The following is a 9,670-nucleotide window of genomic DNA, read 5'->3' on the forward strand; positions in this document are numbered from 1 at the left end:
ATTTTCTTTCTGTTTCTTTAGCCCCAGGTTCCCTGGCTATCCCCCCTAACCACATCTTTATCGATTCTTCTGATGATTTAATCCTTGCCGCCCACGTTTCATTCTGATAAATCTACACAGCACTCCCTCCAAGGCCAATATATCTTTAAAGTGTGGTGCCCGGAACTGATTACGGTAATCCAGTGTCCACCCAGTTCTAGCAGCATCGGCGGAGAAGAAAAGAGTTGACGTTTCGAGTCCTCATGACCCTTCAACAGAACTCAGTTCTGTCGAAGGGTCATGAGGACTCGAAACGTCAACTCTTTTCTTCTCCGCCGATGCTGCCAGACCTGCTGAGTTTTTCCAGGTAATTCTGTTTTTGTTTTGGATTTCCAGCATCCGCAGTTTTTTGTTTTTATCCACCCAGTTCTCTGTTTAGTTGAAGCACGACTTCTCCCCTCTTGTATTCTCGACCTCTGGATAGAAAGACCAGCATTCCGTTTGCCTTTTGGACTATTTTCTGTATCTGTTCATGACATTTTAATGATCTATGTACCTGGATCCCCAAATGTCTTCAGATCTCCACTATGTCCAGCTTTTTACCATTTAAAAATTTGCCCTTTTTTTTATCATCCTTGGGTCCAAAGTGGACGACCTTACATTTGTCTACATTGAAATCCATTTGCCACAGTTTTGCTCATTCACTTAATCTGTAAATATCTCTTTGTAATTTATTCTCCCATCTACACTGTTTACAATGCTGCCTAGCTTTATCTCATTGGGAAATGTAGAAATGGGGGGAGGTGATGGCATAGTGGTATTGTTGCTGGGCTAGAAACCCAGAGAGACCTGGGTTCAAATCCCACCCCAGCAGAAATTGAATTCAATAAAAGTCTGGAATTAAGCCAGGTTGTTGATTGTTGTAAAAACCCGTTTCCTTTAGGAAAGGGAAATCTGCCATCCTCTTCTCACCTGGTCTGGCCTACATGTGACTCCAGACCCACAGCAATGTGATTTACTCTGAAATGGCCACTCATTTGTATCAAACGGTTCAAAAAAGAATGAAACCGGATGGACCACCCACCAGCATTGATCTAACTGCCACAAATGACAATGGCAAATTCAGCCCTGCAAGGTCCTCCTAACTAACATCTGGAGGCCAGTTGGGAGAGCTGTTTCACAGACTGGTCAAGCAACAGCCTGATATAGAATCATACCTGACAAGATAATGTCCCAGACATTATTAGTGTCACACTATTAGTGGGTATGTCCTGTCCCAGTGGCAGGACAGGCTAGTGGAGGTGGTATACAGTCAGGAGGGAGTTGCCCTGGGAATCCTCAACATCAACTCTGGACCTCATGAAGTTTCATGGCATCAGGTCAAAGGTGGGCAAGGAAACCTCCTGCTGATTACCATGTACTGCTCTCCCTCAGCTGGTGAATCAGAGCACCACTTGGAGGCAAGGGCACAGAATGTACTCAGGGTGGGTGACTTCAATGTCTGTTACCAGGAATGGCTCGGTAGCACCACTACTGGCTGAGTCCTAAATGACATAGCTGCTAGACTGGGTCTGTGGCAGGTGTGAGAGAAAAACATACTTGACATCATCCTCACCAACCTACCTGCCACAGATGCATCTGTCCATGACAGTATCATTAGGAGTGACCATGGCACAGTCATTGGAGAGAAGAAGTCTCCCATTCTCATTGACGATACTCTCCATCATGTTGTGTGACCCTACCAGCATACTAAATGGGATAGATTTCAAACAGATCTATCAACTCAAGGCTGGGCCTCCATGAGGTGCTGTGGGCCATCAGCAGCAGCAGAATTGTACTCAAACACAATCTGTAACCTCATGGCCCAGCATATCCCCCACTCTACCGTCAAGCCAACGGATCAACCCTTCTTCAATGAAGAGTGCAGATGGGCATATTAGGAGCAGCACCAGGCATACCTAAAAATGAGGTGCCAACCTGATGAAACTACAAGACAGGACTATTTGCATGTCAAACAGCATAAGCAGCAAGTGATCCCACAGCCAATGGATCAGATCTAAGCTCTGCAGTCCTGCTACATCCAGTTGTGAACAATTAAACAACTCACTGGCTGGCGGTGGAGGCTCCACAAATATCCCCATCCTCAATGATGGGGGAGCCCAGCACAGCAGTGCAAAAGATAAGACTGAAGCATTTGCTACAATCTATAGCCATAAGTGCCGAGTGGATGATCCATCTCGGCCTCCTCTGGAGGACACCAGCATCACAGATGCTAGTCTTCAGCCAATTCAGTTCACTCCATGTGATATGAAGAAACAGCTGAAGGCACTGGATAATACAAAGGCTATGGGCCCTGACAATATTCTGGCAAAAGTACTGAAGACTTGTGCTCCAGAACTTGCCATGCCCCTAGCCAAACTGGTCCAGTACAGCTACAACACTGGCATCTACCCAGCTATATGGAAAATTGCCCAGGTATGTCTTGTACACAAAAAGCAGGACTAATCCAACCCAGCCAATTACCATCCCATCAGCCTACTCTCAACCATCAGTAAAGTAATGGAAGGGGTCATCAACAGTGCTATCAAGTGGTACTTACTTAGCAATAACCTACTCACTGATGCCTAGTTTGGGTTCCGCCAGGTCCACTCAGCTCCTGACCTCATTACAGCCTTGGCTCAAGCATAGAATAAAGAGCTGAACTCCAGAGGTGAGGTGAGAATGACTGCCCTTGGCATCAAGGCCACATTTGACTGAGTGTGGCAGTAAGGAGCCCTAGCAAAACTGGAGTCTATGGGAATCAGGGGAAAATTTCTCCACTGTTTGGAGTCATACCTAGAACAAAGGAAAATGGTTGTGGTTGTTGGAGGTCAGTCATCTCAGCTCCAGGACATCACTGCATGAGTTCCTCAGGGTAGTGTCCTGGGCCCAACCATCTTCAGCTGCTTCATCAGTGACTTTCCTTCCATCATAAGGTCAGAAGTGGGGATGCTCGCTGATGATTGCACAATGTTCAGCAACATTCACAGCTCCTCAGACACTGAAGCAGTCCACGTCCAAATGCAGCAAGACCTGGACAATATCCAGGTTTGTGCTGACAAGTGGCAAGTAACATTCATGCCATACAAGTGCCAGGCAATGACCATCTCCAACAAGAGAGAATCTAACCATCACCCCTTGACGTTCAATGGCATTACCATCACTGAATCCCCCACTACCAGCATCCTAGGGGTAACCATTGACCAGAAACTAAACTGAATTAGCCATATAAATACTGTGGCTACAAGAGCAGGTCGGAGGCTAGGAGTCCTGCATAGAGTAACTCATCTCCTGACTCCCCAAAGCCTGTCCACCATCTACAAGGTTCAAGTCAGGAGTGTGATGGAATACTCGGCACTTACCTGGATGAGTGCAGCTCCAACAACACTGAAGAAGCTGGACACCGTCCAGGACAAACCAGTCCACTTGATTGGCACCACATCCACAAACATTCACTTCCTCCACCACCGATGCACAGTAGCAGCAGTGTGTACCATCTACAAGATGCACTGCAGAAGTTCACCAAGTCTCCTTAGACAAACCTACGACCCCTACCATTGAGAAGGACAAGGGCACGTGGGAACACCACTGCCTGGAAGTTCCCCTCCAAGCCACTCACCATCCTGACTTGGAAATATATCACCGTTCCTTCACTGTCACTGGGTCAAAATCATGGAACTCTCTCCCTAACAGCACTGTGGGTATACCTACACCATATGGATTGCAGTGGTTCAAGAAGGCAGCTCACCACCACCTTCTCAAGGGCAACTAGGGATGGGCAATAAATGCTGGTCCGGACAGCAAAGCTCACATCCCATGAATGAATTTTTAAAAATCAAAATAGTTAATAAATATGGTAAGTGTTTGAGTCCTTGACACAGATCAGTTTAAGGAGATACTCTGTATTCCTGCTTCATTCACACTGTGAAACCAGGGTATCAGAAATGGAAGGCACAGATGTTTTGAAGTGTAAGCGGGCAGGAGGAGGTTATCGGGGTAAGGAGGGGCGAACTCATGGAGGGACCTGAACACAGCACGGGGACTTTAAAACTGAGGCATTGCTGGACTGGGAGCTAGTGCCAGTCAGCAAACCCAGGAGGGTGGGTGGATGGGTCTTGGTGTGAGTTTGGTATGGACAAGAGTTTAGGATGAGCTCAGGAGTACGGAGGTGCTAAGTAGGAGGGCGGCCAGGAGAGGATTGGGATAGCCATGTCTAGACGTGACAAAGGCACGGATAAGGATTTTCAAAGCAGATGGGGTGAGGTAGGCCATGGTAATGATATGGATATGTGATCCAATGATCAGTTCATGAATCAAATTATGCCAAAGTCACAAACAATCTGGTTCAGCCTCAGATATTTGTCAGCCACTGGGGAAGATGTAGTCAGTACCTAGGGAATGAAGGATGTGGCAGGGTCTGAAGACAATGGCTTTTTGTTTTTCAATATTTAATGGGAAAAATTCCTGCTCATCCAATACTGGATATTGAACAACCAGTGAGACAAATCAGAAGCAGTCGAGACAAGTGGTAGTGCATTTTATATAAACCAGAACATCAGCCCATGGGCTACAGTTCCTACAATAACACCTAATTCCTATAACACACACGGGGGCTGCTATTCTCTATAATATACTCAGGGGCTGCTATTCTCTAAATGGACAGGGGCTGCTATTCTCCGTAATATACACAGGGATTGCTATTCTCTACAATATACACTGGGTCTGCTATTCTCTATAATATAGTAGGGTCTGCTATTCTCTGTAATATACACAGGGACTGTTATTCTCTATAATATACACAGGGACTGCTATTCTCTATAATATACTCAGGGACAGCTATTCTGTATAACATACACATTCTCCATAATATACACAGGGGCTGCTATCTTCTATAATACACAGAGGCACTGTTATTCTCTATAATATACACAGGGGCTGCTATTCTCTATAATGGAACCTGTGTGTTATCCTGAGTGTAAGACACTCCAGTCTCTTCATTGGCATATCGAAGTATTTACTGAAACCAAGCCAAGTCTTTTAGGAGAGTGGTCAGGCGCTTTAAGTGCTGGCAGAAACATAATTCATTTAAAGGTTGAAATCTCTGTCTCTGACAGTTTGGCCTCACCTCATCCCTCAGTTATATGTTCCACCACTGAATGTAGACAATGTCTGGCTATATTTAAAAAAAAACACTTTTCTAAAATAGAACCCTTTGATTCTATCCAGTTCTTCCTGTTTTGTTATTAAGATGATAGACCTTATGACAATTAACAATCTTAAATAAAAGCAGTGACACTGCCAGTGAGCCAGCTTCTGTTTGTTTAGTTTCTCTTGGGGTTGGTTGTTACCTCAGTGTTGCAGTCAGGAGGCAGGAGGTGTTGTTTTGCTTTTTATAAACTTTGACGCCAGAGGAACTTACTTTTTCTTGGGAACGTTAGTCTTGGATGCTGTCCAGACCCTGTCCCATTGTTTCAGCGACAGATGGAGAAACCTGTCATCTCTCCGTGTAGCCCAAGGGACTAATTCTGTCTCCCATCACTGTCACGGTCTGTTTATGACTTGACCTCATATCTTCCTTGAATAGTTAGGTACAGAAAGGACATCCCTCTTGACACGAGAGGCCTGTGTCTATGAGCCTGGCAGCCTTTGCAAAGATTCCTTGGCCAGAAAACATCCAGCATGAAGACTGAGGGTGGGTGGCAGTTGGGATGGGGGGGGGTGGGGGTGGGTTGGGGGGTGGGGGGGGTGTGGATGTGGAGGGGGAGGGGTGGTGGGGGATGTAAGTTTGCGGATGGAATGTGAAAGATCCTGGTCCTCCTGGTCCATAAAAGAAATCCATAGAAAAATTATTTTTTCCAGAGCTAGTTTGATCTCCCTGCCCTCTCCATGGTTGAAATATCAGGGAATTTATCCCTGTGTGGCTGGTCCTAATACAGGAGTTAAAACATTGGGTTTGAGATGCTAGAGATTTGGAACTGACCATGCACCTGCCCACAGTGAGAGGGGGCCTTGGTCAACGTCAAAGTCCCTGGAGGGAAAATATCTGGACAGGAGATAATACAGGCTTGGGCCTGTAATTGGATTCATAGCAACAGGAGGAGGCCATTCAGCCCCTTCAGCCAGTTCCCCTATTAAATGAGATCATGGTTAATCTGCATCTTAACTCCATTTACCCGCCTTTGTTCATATCCTATTGTACCCTTTGCAAGCAAAAATTCCACATGATTTTAACCCCTCCCACATTTTATTTGTGCTGGGTGATGTGGGGAGGGGTTGAAAATCAATCCCTCAATGCCAGTTCAAGCAGGAAGGGCACACATGCAGAGCCCAGTACCATTGTTACCCAATACCCACATACCTGGAGGGACCAACATAACCTTCAGAAACCGGTACTAAACCTGATTTTTTTCCCTCCTCTATAAACCTGGCATCTTCCTGACCTTTATTCCTCAGCACCGTACCACTTACCCACTAAAGCATTAGTTGAAAAAAATTCAACACAATCTAACGACCAGCAAAGATCGGGAATGGAGAGGCTGAGCATTACAACTTATCAATCATCTGTGTTCCTTGTATCAGGAGCCTTCCAAGCTAAACAGAGGAAACATTTGGGCCATGTTTACTAATAGCACAGCCTCAAAATAAACAAGGATGGAGCCGAGAGGAAATGGATAAGCTAATTTATTGTGCTGGAGCAGTGACCAACAATGAAGATGATTATCATCTAATTACAGTTATTTTCACTGGTCTCTGGGAAGTTCAACTCTTTTTAAGAGTTATTGGCCTCTACAGGGATAGTAACACACTCAACAGATTGGCACTGAGTGGTGCTGTGAACTCAAGTGAATTCAAAACAAAAACAGAATTACCTGGAAAAACTCAGCAGGTCTGGCAGCATCGGCGGAGAAGAGCAAAGCTGACGTTTCGAGTCCTCATGACCCTTCAATCGAAACGTCAACTTTGCTCTTCTCCGCCTATGCTGCCAGACCTGCTGAGTTTTTCCAGGTAATTCTGTTTTTGTTTTGAATTTCCAGCATCCACAGTTTTTTGTTTTTATTAAGTGAATTCAATGCTTTGTAAAGAAAGCCCATGAGTTGTGCTTATTGGTTGCACTTCAGTAACCACTCACTCCCCTAGGTCATATTTAGCATGTCAGGTGATCACCTTGTCGGTGTGACAGTGCACGTCAGAGACCTGTTCTTGGTTGTCTCATCCATGGTATGTCAACCTGCACACATATCCCTGATGATCTGGCCATTATCACATTGCTGTATCTGGGAGCATGCTGTGTGCAGATTGGCTGTCACAATTCCTACATTACAACAGTGACTTAACTTCAAAAATTACTTCATCGACATCCTGAGGCTGGAAAGGTGTTTATAGAAATGCAAGTTTTTCTTTTTTTGTTCATTCATGGGATGGGGGCATCGCTGACTAGGTCAGCATTTATTGCCCATCCCTAATTGCCCGCGGCCTTTTCAGAGAGCATTTATAAGTTAACCACATTGCTGTTGGTCTGGAGTCACATGTAGGCCAGACCAGATAAGGATGGCAGATTTCCTTCCCTGAACCAGATGGGTTTTCACAGCAATCGACATTCGTTTTACGGTGGTCATTAGACTTTTAATTCCAGATTTTTAAAAATTGAATTCAAATTTCACCATCTGCCGTGGTGGGATTCGGAACTTGGACCCCAGAGCACTACCCTGGGTCTCTGGAATAATAGTCCAGCCACAATACCACTACGCCACCACCTTCCCCAAACCAGCCAAGACAATCTCGAATGGTGGAACAGGCTGGAGGAGCTGAATGGCCTCCATCGATTTCTATCATTCCTGGCATCTTCTAATCACTACTTGAGCTCTGATTTACTTCAACTTTTTCTTAACATCTGCAATCCTAAATCTTGACCTTTATCCTCACTGGGCTTTTCATCAAAGAGAAAATGTAGGTTTATGAAACAGATTCTGGATTCGCTCGTGTGAACATGTTTAATGTGTGTACATGTGTTCTCTGCGTGTAAGCATGCATGTATGCACACACATGTTCTCCGTGCATGTGTATTTTCATGACACATTCCAGCCAGCAGCAATATTGAAGATTTATTTATTGGTCACCTCCATGAAATAACATCAGTTTTTTGATCAGTTTCACAATGTAGGAGCCGATTACATGAATTTGAACATTTTTAAAACACCAAGTTAGTTTCGTGACATTGCACCTGTTCCTGGACTCCATTCTTCACAAATACATCCCATCTGAGGCAGGGATGAGATGGACAGACAAAGAGCAGATTAAACTGATTCGAAACTGTGTCATGGCCCTGGACACCAGGAGGATGACACTGAGATGCAGATATGTAGGCACTGAGGCTAATCTAATATTTGGGGAGGGAGGGGTGTAGTGAATATGATGGGAGTAGTACACACTGCGGACACTATAATATCAAGTAAATCTAATAATTATTTTTTTAAAAAAGATACCATGAATAAATGCACTTAGCAAATGGCTAATAAATCAAGAACTGCTACAAGATATAGTAACTATAACTAAAGCTCAGGTCATTGAATTGTGGGATTACCAGGTTAAGGTTATATCAGTAACTGGGGGAGTGGGGGGGCTCAAGGGGAGTTACATCCGTTAGTCAACATTTATTGATTTGGATAATGACTGTTAGTTAACATTCACTGGTTTACATCCATTGGTTAATGGCCTTTAGTCAACATCTTTTAGTTAATGTTTATTGGTTAATGCCTTCTGGTTAATATTGAGTAGTTATCATTTAGTATTTTGGTTAATAACCATTAGTTAATACGTATTGGGTTATACCCATTGGTTAACACCCACTGGTTAACATCACTCACTTATTTCATTTGGATTTCTGATTTTAATGAGAAGTAGATGTGACTCTGACTTTACATATTCATACTTTACATTCACACATGAGTGATTAGGAAATTAGCAGATGAAACAGAGAAAAATATTTCTCCAGTAATGAAGGCAATTGTATTGATGCACACTCACACCAACATGCTCACACATACTCATAGCAACACACTCACAACAACCTGCTCACTCACTCACATACCCACCCAACACAGTCATAGTGACACAGACTCACACCAAAACACACTCATAGTGACAGAGACTCACACTAACACACACTCATAGCGACACAGATTCACACTAACACACACTCATCCTAACACACACTCATAACACTAGACTCACACCAACACACACTCAATCCCACATTAACACACACTCATAGCAACACTAGACTCACACCAACACACACTCAATCCCACATTAACACACACTCATAGCAACACTAGACTCACACCAGCACACACTCAAACTCATACCAACACACACTCATAGCAACACTAGACTCGCACCAATGCACACGCAAACTCACACCAACACATACTCAATCCCACACTAACACACACTCATAGCAACACTAGACTCACACCAACGCACACGCAAACTCACACCAACACACACTCAATCCCACACTAACACACACTCATAGCAACACTAGACTCACATCAACACACACTCAAACTCACATCAACACACACTCATAGTGACACAGACTCACACCAACACACACTCACACCAACGCACACTCAAACTCACACCAACACAT

The sequence above is a fragment of the Carcharodon carcharias genome, chromosome 14, assembly GCF_017639515.1.
Source record: "Carcharodon carcharias isolate sCarCar2 chromosome 14, sCarCar2.pri, whole genome shotgun sequence".
Taxonomy (NCBI): Eukaryota; Metazoa; Chordata; class Chondrichthyes; order Lamniformes; family Lamnidae; genus Carcharodon; species Carcharodon carcharias.